Here is a 19760-nt window from a genome sequence, read left to right on the forward strand (position 1 = left end):
GGGGCCGGCGGCGGGCGTCCATCTTGGGTGTGGAGAGGCGGCGTCTTGCGTAGGCGGCCCTGTTAAGAGTGGCATCACGTGGGTCGCCGGGACCGGATCTGGCTCCCACGTGACCGTGCCAGAGGCCCGGAAACGTCCCGGTCCCGACTGTGGGCTGAGGCGTCCTTCGCTGCGCTGCGGCCGTGTAGCCCTGGACTCGCCTTGGACGTTCGCGTTTTAGAATTGCTGAAAGAATACCTTCTCATAGAAGCTTTTCCAGAAATTATTCTACTGGAAAAAAGGGGGCGGGGTGAATGGGAGGGCAGGCAGTTAAAGATGTTAACATTAAGCCTTTAGTTTTAGGACTTTGTCTGTAATTAACAGTATTGTACTGTTTTCAAAAAGGTTTTCATCAGCGTCGTCCGACAACGTTGCCTTGTGGGCAGGAAGGAGCTTAATCTTTGATTCATGGAAAAGGAAATATATAACGTCATTCTCGGGATGATTGATTTTCACAACGGAACAGCGCTAAGATGCTGTGCCACGTTATTACTTGAGTTGTCAGGATTGGCTCTTGCTATCACGTGACAGTATCCGAGGCAGTGAACGTCCAGTGTCCTGATTGTGGCTCAAGCAATGCTGGTTTCTATCACCTCATAGGCCTGGAAAGAGCCCTGGTGTAGTTATTAGCTGTGCGTCACGCTGTCATCTCAAGTTCAGAAACTCGAAACCACCAGGTACTCTTTGGGAGAAAGGCCAGCCATTCTGCAAAGAGGCTGAAACTCAGGCACGTCTATCCTGCCCTATAGAGTCGCAATGAGGGGGCATGGCTCGAAGGCAGTGAGTTTGGTTTTGATTTTTCTATGCATGTGAAACCTGGACCTTGAAAAAGGAACAACAACGAAGAATCCACTTGTTTGAAATATGGTGATGGTGAAGAATACTGAAAGTACCATGGACTACCAGAGGACCAAAAGAGCAACAAATCTGTCAGAAGTAAAGTAATACTTCATATAGAGTCCATATGCTTTGGACATGTCAGGAGAGACTAGCATGCTTGGTAAAGGAGAGGGGCAGCAAAAGAGAGGAAGGCCTGGGATGAGATGTATTAACATAGTGGCTGCAACAATGAGCTCAAGAATATTAACAATTGTGAAGATGGGGCAGGACTGAGCGGTGTTCCATTCTGTTGTGAATAGGGTCGCTACAGGTCTGAAATAACTGGAATGTACTTAACAACAGGGTTTATCTGGTCCTGGTGGTGTAAGGGGTTCTATGTTGCACTGCTAACAGCAAGATCAACAGTTCAAAACCATCAACTGGTCTGGGAAAGAAAAGTGAGGCTTTTTCTCCTCCCTTCAAGAGTAACAGTCTCGAAAACCCACAGGGACAGTTCTACCCTCTCCTATAGAGTGATAGGACTCAGAATCTACTCCAGGGCCGGGAGTTTGATTTGGTGTGGGGAGTTTATTTGAGCAACTTCTTTCAGAAAAACAAGAGCCCTCAGGGTATAGCATCTCTGTTGAAGTTTAAGAAGACTGGAGAGGAGACAGTCAAACATTGACCCCTGGCTAGCCTAAAATGATGCACCCCCTTTTCTGAGATGAGTGGGCATTATGTTATTAGGTAGTCTCTGGCCTAACCTTCTCCTCCTTCATTTACACAAATCAGACATAGTCCAGAGATTTTTAAATGAAAACATCTCAACTGATCAGGAAATTCAAAAGGTTTAGACTTGTCATCAATTTGAAAAAGGTCAAAGACTAATTTAGTTTTTGGTAAAATTAATGTACAAAGAGGATTCTTTTGCACAATTTCTGTACCAAAGAAGGTGGGAGGGGGCAGATTCTGTGTCTCCACTTTTGATTTTGTTTTTTTGTTTGTTTTTGGATATTTTCCATCATGTCAGTGACCTCTGAGTTCCTAAGCACTCAGAGCAATCTTGTTAGTTTGGAGCTCACTTTCTCTACTAGTGTTCTCAAGGTCATCCTTCTGACTATTGTGTATTTTGAATGCCATCCAACTTAGTGACTCTTCTAGCACTCTACCTGTTTTACGATCTATTGTATCATAATCAAACTCTCACTGCCTTCACGTTGATGCCAACTCATAGTGTCACTATAGGATGCAGCAGAACTGCATCTTCTCAAATTCACATTCACGGCCATTGAGTCAATTTCCAGCTCACAGTAACCCTTCAGGGCAGGGTAGAACTGTGAGTTTCCAAAACTATAACTCTTTATAGGAGTAGAAACCTTGTCTTTCTCCTAAGAAGCAGCTTCAAGCTGCTGCCTTGTGGTTAGCAGCCCAATGTGTCACCATTACACCACCAGGGTCCCACACTCCAAAGCTTGGTGGTTTAAAATAGCAATGTATGATTTGTCCTGAATCATAGGTTGACTGTCCTCAGGTGGGCAGTCCTAACTTTGGGGCTCTTAAACATACCCAATCAGATGTAGGCAAGGACTGCAGCCACCTTCAGGCTCAATGGACAGACACCACACTGTTGGCAGTTGGAGCTAGTTGCCCTCTAGGGAGGAGCTAAGCTGCTACCCCGAAGGTTAGCACAGTTGAGCGCACTAGTTTGCTTTGGCAAAAAAAAAACACAACAACATGGCGGTCTGCTCCTATAAAAATTACAGCTCTGAGTGCCCACTGGGGGAAGTTCTACCGTGCCCCGTCAGGTCATTATGATTCAGAATCGACCCAATGGCAATGGGTTTTATGGATCTGGGCCCTTAAGGGGCTCCAGGGAAGCTGCCCATAAGAGTGCCTGTATGTTGCCTGTGCCTCTAGTTGGGGATTCTCACAGCAGGTTGTGTGGGTTCTTTTGGGAAAGAGTCTGGGGACACTGCAGAGAGTGAAGTAATACACGCAAGTAGTACAGGAGGAAACTGTGGCACTTATATGACCTCGCTTTGGAGGTCCCAGGAATTATTTTCATCATATTTTGTTGCTCCAACATGTCACTAGGCCAGCACAGATTCCAGGGAAGGAGCTTTAGACTGCACTCCCTAAATAAAGGAGCATCAGAGAAACTCTGACTATTTTTTAATTCCCCACATTTGCTTGGGGTTTCAGAACGTGAGGTACTGCTTTCAGTGTGCACTCTGCAAAGTTTGCTGTCATTTTTTTGTTTGCTCAAAAGTCTCTTCTCAGCTGTCTCTGGAGACTGGAAATTTCAGACACTGAATTCTTAGTAAATAATGTTTCTTAAAATCATTTTCATCTGTGGCACAGTTGGAAAGGGGACTTAATACTCTTAAAGTAGCTGATTAAACTATTTGATTTGCTTATGAGCTTGCATTTTTTTAATCACAGGATTTGATTCCTCCAACTACACAATGACATTTGGATTTAACTACTATTGAGGGATGTGAGAATCCCAGGATGAGTCTGAATCTTCTTGTAGCAGCTTATTTAAAGCTCAGTGTGTTCCTTCTTCACCTCTGTGGAGGAGAGGAAACCATCTAATAACACAGGTTCGTTCTCCTGAAAGTGCTCAGGCAAGAGATTCCTCTGGGGATTCCTACTGGGAACTAAGAATATTAACTTAAATTTTGTTCTTTGAAAGATTTAAAGCAAAGAAATATAAAAGACAGAAGAAATGCATGCCAACAGGAAGGCTAAGAGGAAGCAGAAACAAAAAGTTCACAAATAGATTAAAAACAATTTAAAGATAGAGACCTGGGTTCCCATTTTTTGAATCAGAAAATGGAAGAAACTCCCTTCCTTGGAGAAATGTTAACATTTGAGCAAGCTATTGCAAGAGGATCTTTCAAATACGTTGAAAAACCGATGTCTGATATCACCTCAAGGAATCTTTGAAATAAATTAGTGTTGGAAATTTAGAAAAATATATGTCTTGTTAATTGCAGATATAGATACTTCAGTGATGATGGTTCCATATCTCCTATGAGCCTTGGACTGAGTATGCGAATCTAGCTTTGAACGTAGTGAGAATGTGCTATCAAATTGGTGGAGGATAATTCCTTCATAATAAGTTGTTAATTTCCAAAGAAGAGGAAGGCAAATTTAAATGATGATAATATTGAAGATAATCTGGCTCTCCTAGAAAAATCACTTACTAGAAATTAATAAGAACTGGCTAAAATAGTGGCCCTATAGGGCAGACTAGAACTACCCCTGTGGGTTTCCAAGACAATCCTGCTGGCATAGTGGTTACATCTTGTGCTGCAATCTCTAAGAGAAAAATGAGGCTTTCTCCTCCCATAAACAGACACAGTCTCAAATTACGATGAGTCTGCACCTACTCAATGGCAGTGAGTTTGGGTTTTGTTTTATTTTGTTTTTGGAGATCTTTACAGGCATAGGAAGCTTCATCTTCTGTAGAATGGCTGGTAGTTTTAACTACTAACCTTACAATTAGCAGTCCAACATGAAGCCCACTAAGCCACCAACAAGGTTCCTAATTGTGTGTGTATGTGGGTGTGGTTAGAAATCATATAATCTATGAGCACCTAATAAAACGATTAAAAAAAACGAAATAAAAGAAATCACATAATCTAAGAAATGTAAAATGTAAGCAAGTTACAACCATATTTTCCACATATTTTTCTAAGGTTGAAATTGATAACAGACATCACTATAACTATGGACTCTGTATGGTTTGCTACGGGGGAGGGGGAGGGAAGGGCACCACGAATTACTTCCCTCCATGACACCAGCCCTGATGAGCCTTACTGTGTCTTCCTCTCACTATGACTGCTTGAAAATTTCTAGGCCTGATCTCTTGAGAAAAGGGAGTAGAGAAATGGCACTTTAGGAAATCAAGTAGTTTGAAATGCCAAGAAGTTCAATAACCATCAACCATATGTAGTCAGCCCACATCAACTAAGATGTTGTAAGAGAGCAGAGAATCTGTTAGCCACCAGGGCCACAGCGATGACTGGAAAATAGTCTGCACTCAGAGGCTCCACAGGCTGAGGAAGAAATGGCACATGCAAAGAGCAGTTCTGTGTATGGAGTGGGATGCCGGGATGCCACCTTGTGTTGGGCTGGGCTGTCTAGAGACACTCGTCTATGTATACAAGGAGCTTTATATCAAGAAGTCGCCTTATAGAAAGCAGGCATCCCGGCCCAGTTTAACTTACATTCACGGGTCTGATGCTAGCCAGAGCATGCTTCAGACTCACGCAGTTGGAGGTTGATGAAGCAGAAAGGCGAAGCGGGAAGATTACAGGCTGGTGGGTGCAGTCTCACCTGGATCAAAGGTCAGTGGAAACATGGCAGGGTGCTGCCAGTTCTCAGGGTCAATTGGCCCATATGGAACCCCACCTGGAGGCAGCTGTGAGGAAGGAGGAGAAGAGGGCAGACAGAGAAAGGACAGGACCCCAGTGTCCCCAGACAACCCCTCCTAGGAGGCATCAGCAGGTTGTGACCTGAGTGACAGGTTGGACGCCACCCCTCCACAAGTGCATACTATCTAACAAGGAACAGTGCACAGAGAAGGACTTGCTTAGAGAGACACTCTGTGCAGTTACACGTGAGATAATTCCAAATACCCTCATTAGAGCTCACTTCTTGAAAGAAATACAGCCAGAATGCTCCTTAGAATCAAGGATGGGCAAGACTTCACGTCACATACTTTGGACATGTTTGGACGTGTTATCAGAAGAGACCAGAAGGGAATTCTGCTTGCTAAAGATGAAGACCAGCAAAAGAGGGGAAGACCTTTGGGAAGATGGATTGACACAGTAGCTGCAACAACGGGCTCAAACATGGCAAACATCGTGAGGCTGGCCAGAACCAGGCAGTGTTGATTTATGCTGTATATCACAATCAACTCAAAGGTACCTAACTGCAACAAAAACTGTCCTTCCCTGAAAAATTCTGTACTCTAAGGCAGTCAAAATAGTGTTTTGGGGCTCCTTGGTTCTCAAACCAAAATGTTCCATTAAGGGTTCTCTTGGTCCAAGGAGCAAAAAGAAATCTGAAGGGACAGATCCGACTTGCACAGTTTAGGAGGTGAGGTTTCTCAATGCAGTTTTCATAGGACAGCCCTTGGTACCATTGAAGAATGAACAGGTACATAGTCATGATGGTACATGTACATGGTACATGATGGTACATAGTACATCCCCTGTACAAGATTTCTGGCCTTTTAATTACTGATACAGGTCTTAATTTTCTGAACCCTTTTTGTTAATAAGCACCTGTGGCAGGCATGCATCCTTTAAGAGAAAAGTCAATTCAGATTTTGCTTGGAAGTTCCAAAGAATAGTCACCACAATCTCTGAACTGACCTTGGCACCTTGAATTTCACTGGTCCAGAAATCCCCCAGAAGCCACTGTTACGTTTAGACCTTTTCTATGAAAGCATCCTAAGGAAATTAAGACAGATGTATTGCATTGACGTTGTCTGCAGCCATCCACTAATCACAGAGAAATGTTGGGATATTTAAGTTGTGTGTCAACCTGGCTGGGTCAGGATCCTCAGTAGTTTGGCAGTTGAGGTCTCCTCCATGATGTGACCAAACATAATGTAAACAACTCCATGATGGAACCTGCTGTGAGCAGTCAAGCAGTCGTCAGAGAGGGGTGGAGTGCAGTTAAAGGGATGTGGGTCCCTGCTCCTCCATAAGTAGGTGCTCTCGAGAGCTTGTTTCCTTCTCACTGGTCTGGGGCCTGCATCTGACTCTTCAACTTCCAGTTCTTAGGACTTCAGCCAATGGCCTTCCTTGTTGCCTTTCAACCCTGGGAGCCATCCAACTTGCCACCACCTTTGCATCTGCCAGCCATGGTCTTCCTGTTTTATCACCCCTGGACGTTATGTGAATCAGGAAGAACCTCATGTTTAATATCTGATGCACAACTTGAAGTGGACTGGACGCCCTCCCTTCTACAGCTATGTCAGCCACTTCCTTGGTATAGATTTGTTTCTTTTTACACATGTAGACATCACTCAAATAGCTTCTCAATTAGGGTGATGGTTGGCTGAACCTCCAAATTGCTTTGAATCCGTGGTGCCTCTAGGTAGACCTTTCTCTGTTACCCTAAACCTTTAGGAAACATTTTCTGCTTCCAATAACCTTAAAAGTGCTTGAGGAATGAAAGAAATGGGTAAAATTTAGGATGTATCACAGAAGAACAAGTCAGAAATTTTAAAAAGTGAGAAGAGGGAGTCATGTCCAATTCCGAAAAAATTAGGGATACAATTCAAGTATCAACTATGAGAAAATCACTTTTGCAGGATCCTCAGAAATGGAGAGATCACCTTTCTTGCTTTTGTTTTTGAACTGGAAAGCCAAGTCATTTTGTTCAAGTGTGAAACAAAGGTTGTCTCCGGGACTGCTTGGATCTCTGGGTAGCATCACTTTCTTTCTTCTGAATGTTTCTTCTCCTGGGAGTACCATAGGCTACTATGATAGAAATCAGCAAAAGAGCTAACTGCAGCTGATATTTAACATCAACATGATTTCAACTTATGGAAACTCCATATGTATAGAGTAGGGTTTTCAAGGCTGTCAACTTTAATAAACACATCACCAGGTGTCTCTTTTGAGGAATCTCTGGGTGATTTTGAACCACCAATCTTTTGGCTAGAAGTCTCATGTTTAATTGTTTATGTCACTCAGGGACTCCCATTAGTTTACAGCAGGTTTAAGGATAGTTAGAAAAAGAAAAAGATGATATCCAGAGTATGTAGACATGATAATACAGAAATACTTGTTTTCTTGTTGGGTCTACATACATTTTTTCTTTCTGGCACTAGTGCCTCAATATTCCTATGGAAAATAATCCTTGATTCTCTTCTAGCTCTTGTAATAGGGCTGACCTGCCCTGAGCTACTGTTATTGCGTGAAGTCCAACACTGATCCTAGAGTAGAACTTGTGATAGGTTTTCTGAGACTGTGTATCTTTAAGGGAGCAAGGAAGCCTCATCATTCTCATTTGAGCATGACTGTAGTCCTAACAACTGGTTCAGGATAATTCTCTTCTTCAAAGTGCTACAAATATACCTTGAACCATTTGTCAAGGTGTTGGGAAAAGAACGTTCTCTCTTCTACTGAAATTATAATTCTATAGGCCCAAAGATTACCACAGGATCAAAGGTGAATTGGGCCAGCTTGAGAATGAGGCTAGCACACAGGAAAACATTGTGATGCCTACAGAGGCCATTGCAAACATAGAAAACTAACTTTTCCCTTCTGTTTCCTTTTTAGGACCAAACCCCCAACTTCCTGCTCAATTAAGAAAAGCAAAAGGCTGGGGGTGAGGGGGGGGGGAACGTCATAGAACCATCTAGAATCAGTTCTGGCCTGCCAGTCATGCACAGAAGTGATCAATGTGTCCTCTACCTAACATTTTGATGTGAAAAGACAAAAGCCACACTTCCTCAGTGCCTCAGACATGGGCAAATGCCATCTTTGAGAGTCCTTTTTCTCAACGGAAGATATGCAGAAAACTGGACCTTGTGTTGAGACACACTAATGAACACTAATCAGAAACTACAATAATAATAATAAAAACTACTCCTTTTGCTTTAAATAATTTTCTCTGTAGCCATGTTGACTAAGACCTGGAAGACTATAGTAATATTGTTTTTTGTGAGCTGGTAGGAGACCACAGTAACAGTTGGGTGCTTCTGAGATGGAGAGAGATTTCTGGCAACATTTTTTGAGACTCTGAATTAAAGACCCTTCTGGGCTTTCATTTTACAGAAATCATGGAATCTTCTCCACTCTCCTTATTTCTTTAGTAACTTGAATTTCTTGTGGAAATTGGAGACCCCTGATCCATACCAAACTCCATTTCGGTCAAGTTTTTCCCAACTCATACTGACCTTATAGCATAGAGTGGAAAGTGTCTCAGATAGTTTCCAAGGTTATAAATCTTTACAGAACCATGCTGCCATATTTTTTGTCCGATGAAGCACCTGAGGGGTTTTTTCTTAATTGGGAACTCTTACAGATATTATAGCAATTAGATCAAGCATAGTTGTACAATTGCTGCCACCATCATTTTCAAGACATTTTCTTTCTTCTTGAACTCTTTAATCTTCCCTTTATCTCCTCCTTCACCCACACTACCCCCCCAAGAAACCTTATTGTTATATTATTTATTATTATTATTTTTCCATATCTTACATCATCAATCTATCCATTCACCTACAATTCTGTTATTTGTTCTCCTTGAGTGGGGTTATACAGTCATCATTGCTATCAACTCCACCTTCCCCCGTCTCTCTTCCCATACCCTAAGGGAATCATTATTCACATTACTGTTTCTGAAGGGTTATCTATCTTGGCTTTCATGCATTGAACCCTTTGGCTAGTAGCCAAGATCTTAACCACAGCACCACCAGGGCTTCTTACCCCATCAATTAATTCATTCATTGCCATTGAGTAGATTCTGACTCATAGTGACATGATAGGAAAGTGTAAAATTGTCCCTGTGATAGGAAAGAGTAAAATTGTCCCTGTAGATCTTTATGGGAGCAGAGAGACTCGTGTTACCTCCACAAAAGGCTGATGTGTTTGAACTGCCACCAGAGCTCCTTTCCAAATCAATAATATGCAGATGGAAAGTGCAGTACTATTTTTCTAAGAAAGCTTAGCACAATACAGGAGGCTTTCCCACTAGGGGGTGTAGTTTACTCATACACTAAGAGCAAGCATTGTTCAGGAAGGGAGTGTCAGCAGGATTTTACATTCAAAGAGACCTGTGAGATGGTACAAGGTTCCCGCCACAGAGTTCATATTCCTGAAAGGAACCCTGTTTAAGAGGACTGGGAAAGCCATCAGATGAGCAAAGTATGGTTACTAGCATAGGTAAACAAATAGGAATCAAGGCCAGGTGGGGACCATCTTGGGCATCAACCTTGAAAAGAAAAAGCAGGAATGAGAGTTTTTCCTTACATAACAAATGTGATTGGGGGGGCCTGCCTGGATTGCTATCTTGAGAAAGATTTTGAAGTCACACCTAGCTCAGGAGAAATGGGTCAAGATGGAGTTTTGGTGTCTAATATGCTAACCAACCACAAGGTCAGTGGTTCAAACTTACCACCGACACCACTGGCAGCCCTACCATTCTGTTGAGTCATTTCTTCACTCTGTGTAACAGGGCCCAGTGCACTGCAGGGCCTTAGCCCACTAAACACTAATAATACCGCTTCAGCCATTGTCAAAGCAAAATGCTACTTCCTCCATGTTTTACATGTCTCTAGGAGTAGCCCTGACAGTGCAGTGGTTATGTGTTAGGCTGCTAACTGCAAAGCCAGAAGTTTAAAACCACCTCTGCTCCTTGGGAGAAAGACAGGGCTTTCTACTCCCGTGAAGTGTTACGTTCTAGGAAACTCACAGGGGGGCAGTTCTGCTTGTCCTACTGGGTTGCTATGAGTCAGAATCCACTCAACAGCAGTGAGTTTGGTTTGGTTTCAAATCTCTAGGTTAGGCTGAGAATAACAACTTGAATTTACTTCAGACTTGAACTAGAGTTTCTTAGATTCAAGTCAAGGGGAAAAAACAATAGCAAAAAATAACAACAACAAAACCCTTTCATTTCTAGATCCTGAGGCCAGATTGAGCTTGAAGTAGTCAAGATCGAAGGTGAAAAGGGGAGTCGCAATGAAGGGCTCCCAGCTAAGGGGAAATAAACTTATGATGACACTCATGAACAACTGGACAGCAAGTAGGATAGCATGCCTGATGTAGGAAAGGGTGGAGGGAGTCTCAGCTGTGGGCCACGGCCATCCTGTTGACCATCAGTGTCACTTGAGGGGCTCTCACTCTGCCTTGGGATTCTCTTTTCTATCGGCCTGTCTGTGATCAGGACAGTGGCTTTCCATGCAGGTTACAGGCATGGAATTGTTACATGTTAGGGAACGGTCCTCCAACCTGTACTTCTGAATCTGCTACATAATGATTCCCTTAAATTGTTTTTGTAACAAGGTAGTATATTAGTGAATGAATAGAATCATTTCTATCATTTTATATGTCTCCAAGAATCATTTATTTTTGTGTTTTTCAAATCCATATAAATACCCTGGAGGGAAGAGGGGAACAGGGGATTGAGTAGCATTTTAAAATTCAGCACCTATCAATGTCCTCCAGTCAGGGACACGGGTGTAGTTGAAGAAACGAGCTATGTTCATGCTTATGACAGAAAGGGAGAATGCACACACCATGGGACCCACAAGCCGGTCCGAACAAGAAAGGACTTGTAGGCGTTGCGATTGGGTAACATAGGGGAGGGTTTGAAGAAGAGGACCCTTGCCTTGAATTGGAGACCATCCAGAAGTGGAAGTAATTCTGTAATTAAGGATCTCAAGACATTTTTATTTAAAGGAAGGAAGGAAAGAATTGCCTAAGGCTAGAGTTGTAAGTTAACTTAGAATCCCATGTCACTTTTACTAGTTTGGATGATGGCACGTGTGTTTTTAAAATAATTTTTGTACTGTGAATTAGGCGAGGGGTTTACAGTTCAGACCGTCCCCTCTGCAATCAACAGCGGACAGCACTCGTCAACACGTGCGTCAGGTTTGATATGTTGGGGTGTGGACCACCTCGATGCTTTGCCCATGTTTGGGTACGGTATGGAAAAGTTTTCATTTTGATTCATTAGGATCAGTGTCGCCTTTACAGATCCCGAGGCTCTGTGAAATTGCTTATATTGAGGAGGAGAACACTTAAATCCAGCTGTGCGTAGAAGACTAACCCACGGCAATACCAAGTTCTATGGTTTGCTGGCTTTTTTTGCCGCCTTTTATCAGATTGGTGAATCATTTATGTTCTTGCTCGGTCCCTGGATTGTAAACTGCACAAGAGCACGGACCTGCTTTGCTTACCACTGGGTTTCCAGAGTCCGGCTCAGTCTTTCGCTGATCTAAGGTCTCCATTTTTACTGAATAAATGAGTTTTCTAATTAATTCACTAAACAAGTGAGTTTCTTAACAGAGGTTACTTTCTATTCAAGTCTGTACTTCTAGAATTGCATAATTTTCTCACCTCATTCAATATTCTCAAGTTAAAGAGTCACTTTTCTTACCATGTGATTAAGCGATTAAAAAAAACCCAAAACAACAAGAAATAATGGAGTATAAATGCATTTCACTTTATGAATAAAATATAATGCTCAATTCAAAAGGTTTTACAGCTGAGGAACAAAGAAAAACAGTCACGTTCAAGATATAATTGGCTTCTTTCTGCATTTTCCAGCGTATTTAATTTCAAGAGTGAATTGCAAAGCTCTAAGACAAATTGAAATAAATATTAATAAGTCATTTGTATAAAGTAAATGATCTTTTTCTCCCAGCTTAATTGAATTATAATAGGAATTTTGAGGAGAGAGGGGTCTTGATTTGAAAACTTGACATACATATCACTCAAAACTGTAAAGAATTGTTTCTCTCTCACTTATCCCTTCTAAACTAGAGACCCCCTTCATAGTCACAGTGGAAAATTATAAGAGTTTTTAGTAAACCTGTAAACTGATCAACTCAGAAGCAGAGAAAAGGGAAAGAAAAGCAATTTAAAATAGATATTTCTTGAGAGTAATGGAAATAGATAGCTATATGACTCCAAACTCTTTTAATACAACTGCCTGAATAGTCTTAGCTCTATTCCAATGCCTGAGCATGCACTACAGGTGAATAACAATGAATAAGCTTCATTTACCTGTCCAATAATTCTCATACAGGTTATCAAAATATCAGTCAAATCTTTGATGACGTTTTGATCTGCTTCCCTAACTCCTAGATGAAATTTATCATATGAGTGGAAATATTTTTGTCGAGGGAGGAACAAAGATTATTATAAATACTAACTTCTTCAGATGTGAGGTAAGATCTGGTGGAAGACTCTATTGTGATCGTTGGGATTCAGGAGACTACTGGTTTTCTGAACATTTTAGAAGGGAAGAAACTGTAGATGGTGCAGGAAGGACCGCAGGAGGAAGTCAAGGAGGCTCTAACAGCACACTCTGTGTTGAGTGTACGTAATATCCATGCCCCATACTAAGTTCTTTATTCCTCTCAACACAGAGTGTGCTGTTAGTCATGAGAACAAACGTTATTTCTGTGGGGGGGGGGATCTATTAAATTCTAAAGAATTGTTTTACACAGTCTTATAGTACAACTTGTTCTAAAGACAGGGACTATCTGCATTGGAAAGAATTTTCAAATTTTAATTCGTCCTGGCTTATCAGACAATCCTATGCCAAAAGCCACAGGATCAATGTGTGAAAGAAGAATGTCTGATTTGAGATGGAGTCAATGACACAAGTTCAAATACTAACACAATAGGTAGTTTCTCTGAGCTCGAATTACCTTGGCCCATAAAATGGTTATAATTATGAATACCTACTGAGATAGGCTCTTGTGGGGCTCAGTGTGAAAGTGCTCTACAAGCTACGAATGGAAAGAACTCTTTTTTCAGGGACAAGGACCCTAATTGTCCAGGAGATGGCAGACATAGGCATGGGGAAAACATTTGCCTTCTTGAGCAGCAATGTGGTTACAGACAGTTCCTGAGTTACAATGCATGTGAGTCAAAGTGAGCTGCACTTATGAACATGTTCTTTCTTTTACATCTTATCATTAGTGATATGTACGCCATATACTGAGCGTGATTTGCTGATAGTATCATTTTCATATGTTCATTTAGAGATGAAAGATGTCAATAATTTACTGCTCAGGCTACAGCAGTAATGAAAACTAACACATAAATAAAGAAGGATTTTACTTAAGTCAGCCCAACTTATGACAGAGTTGTTGGAGTCAAGCCCAGTCATAAGTTTGGGTTATCCGCCCTACATTTTATGATAAATCATATTCCATGGACAATATGACTTTTAAAAAATCGACACTAACCACATCCCTCACTACCATTGAGTCAATTCTGACTCCTATAACCCTACAGGACAACATAGAACTGCCCCTGCCAGTTTCTGAGACTACAAATCTATGCAGAAGTAGAAACCCCATCTTTCTCCCGTGGAGTGGCTGGTGATTTCAAACTACTGACTTCTAGTACTTCCACTACACCACCAGGGCTCCTAGAAACCCCTCCGTCCTGGGCAAACGGGGGCAGTTGATCCCCCTCACTGTTGTTGAGCCAATGCTGACTCACAGCAACCCTCTAGGGCAGGGTAGACCTGGCCCTGTGAGTTTCTCCCTCACAGTGGCTGGTGTTGTGATCAGCCCAACACATAACCACTGTACCACCAGGGCTCCAGAGTTGGGAGCTAAGTGATTTCAATGGTGGTCCTTTATAATAAGGCCTCCTAGGTAGCAAGAATTATGTCTTAGTGGATTATCTTCTTTAACCCTCAAAACCAACCCCTGAGTAAGTACTTAGATTAAGTAATTACTGAATCACATAGTATTGATAGCAGTGCTGAGATTCCAGCCTATAGATCTGGGGTGTCCACCCTAAACCACACTCTCTATTCTGATAGACTGAGGCAATGCAACAAGTGAATTTTAAAACTGCCTCTCAAGAGTAATTTAAGTTTACAAGTGCTTTTTAGGTCATTATCACCTTTTTATCTCCCCAAACACCTTTGAATCATTCATTTACCAAGTACTTCCTGAATGCTTCCTAGGTGCCAGACACCTTAGGTGTTAAAGATAGAGTGTGAACCAAATAGACATCCTGTCTTCCTGGAGCTCACTTGACAAGAGGCGCCCTGGTGATGTAGTGGTTACGAGCTAGGCTGCGGACTCCAAGGTCAGCGGTTTGAAAACACCAGTTACTCCAAGACAGAATGACAAAGTTTTCTGCTCCTGTAAAGAATTACAGCCTTGAAGACCCACAGGGGCAGTTTCACCCATCCTGTGCGCAGGCTTGCTGTGCATCCGCATCAGCTTGATGACGGTGAGGGTTTTTCCTGTGGGGTCACAAGGAGTAGGTTTGGACTCAATGACATTGAACAGCTGCTACAAGTGAAGGAGAAAGGGAATATTAGGTGTGGGTCTATCAGGTAGGCTGGTGCCTCAAAGGAAGCAATGTCAGACTCATGGTAAAGAGCCGGCCCTCCCTAGAGTGTACGTGAAAACAGTCTTATCAGAAAGAACTCTTTGCCTGGAGTTCCTGCTCCAGGACAAAGCTTCATATGCTTGAGAGAACAAACAAACCCACATCAGGAAAAAGGAGCCAATGTGGTTGGAGGATATGTGGCCAATGGACTAGTAAACACAATCTCAAGTTTGTACACAAGAGGGAAGACCTTGGGGTTGACAGGAGTCCTGTGATTTCCCAATACTACTTTATCGACCAGGGTGGAACTCAAGGCAGGTCTTCTGATTCTACAGCCTGAGTCCTGAGACCGAAGGCTTGTCGCTTGAAAGGCTGACAGTTTGCTGATATAATGCTCGAACATATGAGGCACTGTCTTTTTTCTCACATAGCATCTCAGGGAAATCCAGTGCCATCTTTTCTGACTCCTGGCATCCGTGGAGAAGAGTGGCAAGCTGCTCACAGTCCAACCAAAGCTGTCAATCTTGGAAGACGCAGGCCGGCACATCTTTAGTACCTGGAGCATCTGGTGGGTTCGGAGCGCTTTTGGTTAGCTGTGCAATGCTTACACCATGCACCACCCGGGCTCTGTAGAATTCCGTGAACTCATAGCCCTTCCAGCGGATACGGACTCATAGAGACCTCACAGGGGTGGGAAAAACTGCCCCTGTGGGTTTCTGGGAGAGAAAGAAAGCTTTGTGTTTCTCCGGAGGACTGATTGGTGGTTTCAAACTGCCAGCCTTGCGGTGAGCACCCCAACGCTTAACCACTATGCTCCTGGGGCTCTTTAGAAACAAAGAAGAGTCAAAACAGCTAAAGGACTGCTTCTTTGTTGAAGTGGGCTGTGGGAATCTAACATTCCGATGATGTGGCCTCTAACACTGCCGTCCCTCATGGCTTCCTTAAAATAAATACCAAACTCACTGCCATCAAGTCAGTGCTGACTCAATGGGACCCTAGAAGCACAGAGTAAACCTGCTCTTGTGAATTTCCCAGCCTGTAACTCTTTAGGGGGTAGAAAGCCCCATCTTTCTCTGACGGAGGCTGGTGGTTTCAAACCGCTGACCTCACAGTCAACAGTCTCATGGGTAATCACACACCACCTGTGCTCCTATGAGACAGGGTTTCTGCTTACAAAATTAACAGAGCCAACCCATTTAGATTAAGAGTTTACACTCGTAAGACATTGTTTGTAGTCTATGGAGAAGTTCGTACACACATTGCAAAATAGATGAATGTGTCATTAGCTACACATTAGATGCTCAGAAAAGAACAGTTGTTGGTTAACGTACTTTTGCTCACGTCACTTACATGTTAGCGTAGCAGTACACGCAGGTATTAGAATACGTAACATTATTAGAGGCGCATAGTGGGCTGGTCCGTATGGAACATATGTGTTTTTGGTTTTTCTGATTTTCATAAAAAGTGCACATGTTTTCCTAAAATGAAATTCACAAGTCAAATTCTATGCCATACAAATTCTTACTGAATTCTGCTTTAAGTGATCAGGCATGTTCTTGTGTGTAGAGAGGTGGCAATGACATAATACTCTAGCCACAAACAATGACACCATCTCAGGTTCAGCAACCCGAGCCTTTGGAATGTCCCCTTGAAGGCACGTGTGCGCAGAGTAAGTTGTAGACGACTGCTCCTAGGCTCCAGTTCATGCACACGGGGGTCTGTGCGAAAGGAAGCAGGGGTAGGCAGTCTCTGGATCAGGAATGGCTACAGATAAGTTTGCTCAGTGACACACTCCTCCCAGTCTCCTTGGTGTACCTTAAAGTCAAGATCCTGGGGGGAACTGTGGAGTCAGCTCAACTCCAGGCAGATGGGGTCAACTCAGAAAGTTAGGGAGATTGTTTCCTGAGAGTCCAAAGGGTCAATTTTGATCGTTTCTCTGGAAGAATTCATGGTGATCACAGGGGCTTTTTGACTGTATTGGTGAGTAAAAGGCTAAAAAAGTTGCGATGAAGTTATTTCCACCCTGACAAGGTACCTGCTGACACTTGGAAGGTCTGGAGGGCTGTCCTAGGAGAATTTCACTGGAAGCCTCACCCCATCCACCCTACAGCTGATTGTGCCCCTTCAGACTGCATTCTGTTTCCCAAATTCAGAGTGTTTAAAAGGAACACGATTTGAGTTCCTCCACGATGTCAAAACTACCGTTTGACATGGTGTCAACTGAAGCGTGCAGACTTCTCTGGGAAGGATGAGAGCAATGAAAATACTACTTTCTGAGCTGTATGGACCTAGATGGAAGCTATCTTGAGAAATAATAGCTTCATGGTGTGATAATTTTTGCTTAATAAATGTTTTAAATTTTGTAGCAATACTTTACCTTCCCCTCATATTTGTATATTTTTAGAAGGATAATTGATGAAATGGTTATAACCTCTTTTTGGTGTGCCCTTTGGAATCATTTTAGTTTATCAATGATCCCTTTTTATTGTGGAATAAAAGTAGGACAATTTACATCAGTGGTTCTCAACCTTCCTAAATCAGTGAGAACCAACCTTCCTAAAGCTACGACCCTATAATACAGTTCCTCATGTTGTGGTGACCCCCCAACCATAACATTACTTTTGTTGCTACTTCATAACTGTAACTTTGCTACTGTTATGAATTGGGGGACCCCTGTGAAAGGGTTATTCAACCCGGCCCCCCAAAGGGGTCGAGACCCACAGGTTGAGAACTGCTGCCTTAGGTGCTCCTACTTTTGCCTGAGCTGTAGTTCAAGGTCCTTTGGAGACTAGGAGGGCAGGCTGCTGAGGAAAGAGGCTTCTCAAGAATTACCCAATCTATTTTGTCTTCTTTCCTCAATACAGCCTGAGTTGGCTTAGTAAACTGGGGGTCTAGAAACACAGAGTACCATGCCATGCATTTAAGAATCAGCTTCGACTATCTCCTATTCCAATTGTTCAGACATATTACTAGGGAGCTTCAAAAGTTTTATGAAGCTTGAGTATCTATTGATTTCCATTTTCCACAAACTCTTTGAAGCTCCCTTGTATATTTGTAGATTGCACAATAGTAGTAGTTGTCGTTAGTTGCCTTCAAGTAATTTCCAATTCATGGAACGCGCCCCCCTGTCCCCCATACGTAATAGATCTTCCCCAGAGAATTTCAAGACTATGATCTTTCAGAAGCTGACTGTGAACTGCCTTCTACAGCATCAACATGCGGATTCGAGCTGCCGTTCTTTCTGGTAGCAGTCAAGTGCTGAGCTATTTATACTGTTCAGGGATCTATATCTACTCTGCTGGTTTCTGTCTATCATCAATGGCTCCCCATTGCTTATAGCAGTCTTTTCCAAACTACAGTGATTTGGCTAATTTGCTTCTCCATATGCACGTATCATTTAAAATATATATTTTTCTTTAAATTGGATCATGTTTAAACTTGACCACCTACTTTAGATTTGTCCTTAAAATGAACACACATTGAAATAAAAGACGTTCATTGCCATGTCACTAAATCATCACTGATGCTACTAAAATGTCCTTCATTCACCTTGGGGGAACCATTTGTATGACTGTTATTGCCTCTTCTAATAATTAATCCTATATCGGCATATGAGAGGAGGCTTTACCAAGGAATTGATTCTTGGCTCTTAAAAGATGACTACTACTGTAAAAAATTGGATATGAGAATTGGAAGCAGGATCATTGAGTTAGAGGAAATTATATGCCAAAGGCACAATGCTGGACCAGTCAGGGCCCTGGAAGAGGACAACTTAGCCAGATCACAAGTGGTCAATATTGGCAGTTTCATGATTTAATATTGTTCTAACTAATAGAAATACTAGGGGGAAAATGAGGGAAAGAGTGAAAGTAATCATTCTTATGTATGAATTAGAAAACTTACCATAGGAAAATCGAACCCCAAAATACCTGAAATAAAATGTATAGAAAAGTGAATCAAATAAAAACAATGCATTGTTGACATATGGGCAGCTCATTGACCCACTGAGTAACCACAAATGAGAGTAACAGTTTAAAAGCTCTAGGCAAATGAACAGCTCCTTTATACAAGGCTTATTTGATCGTGCCTTATTCCCCAATACTATTTCCTTCTTTTCCTCATGTCTGAGACACTTAATATCTTAGCTGGGAACTTAGCCTTGGCCCATTTGCAGGTTGAATGTTGAACTTAAACAAAACCAAACTCAGTGCCATCGAGTCAATTCCAACTCAAATCTACCCTATGGGACGGGGTATAATGGGTCCTGTGGGTTTCCGAGGCTGTACCTCTTTACAGCCATCTTTCTCCTGAAGAGTGGCTGGTAGGTTCAAACTGCTGACCTTTGGCTTAGCAGCCCAACACATAACCACTACATTACCAAGGATCCTTGAACTTTAAACAGCTGGGAATTAAATTCAAGCTTTTTCTCTGGAACTTAGCATAATCATTCTCTTTATGCTGGCTCTGACATTGTGCAGACATATTTACAGAGTGCCTCATTTGTGACAGCCATCCTAGTTGTATGCTAACCCAAATCCTAGATAACTGCCTGCTTTGTTGTGGTTAGGTATGACTTAGTTGTCCAACATCTAGAACCCCATGTGAACAGAGCCACCGCTGAAGCCTGTGCCGTGCTCACAGCCCTTGCTATGTGTAAGACTATGGTTGCAGCCTCTGTGCCAATCCAGCTGGTTGAGTTTTCTCCTCCTTTCTGACCAAGCCTGATGTCCTTCTCCAGGGCAAGGCCCCTCCTGATATCATGTGCAAAGTACTTATGATCATTCTGGCTGTATTTCTTCCAAGATAAATGTGTTTGGTCTTTAGGGAGTCTATGCTACATTT

At 42.4% G+C, this 19760-nt stretch overlaps 1 pseudogene; it reads left to right on the top strand.

Moving 5' to 3' along the window:
* The first annotated feature begins 903 nt into the window (after positions 1-903).
* LOC115873536 lies at positions 904-4077 on the top strand (annotated as a pseudogene).
* Positions 4078-19760: the final 15683 nt, after the last annotated feature.

The sequence above is a fragment of the Echinops telfairi genome, unplaced genomic scaffold, assembly GCF_000313985.2.
Source record: "Echinops telfairi isolate 266 unplaced genomic scaffold, ASM31398v2 ScPeMD7_7469;HRSCAF=8507_0, whole genome shotgun sequence".
In the NCBI taxonomy this organism is placed as follows: Eukaryota; Metazoa; Chordata; class Mammalia; order Afrosoricida; family Tenrecidae; genus Echinops; species Echinops telfairi.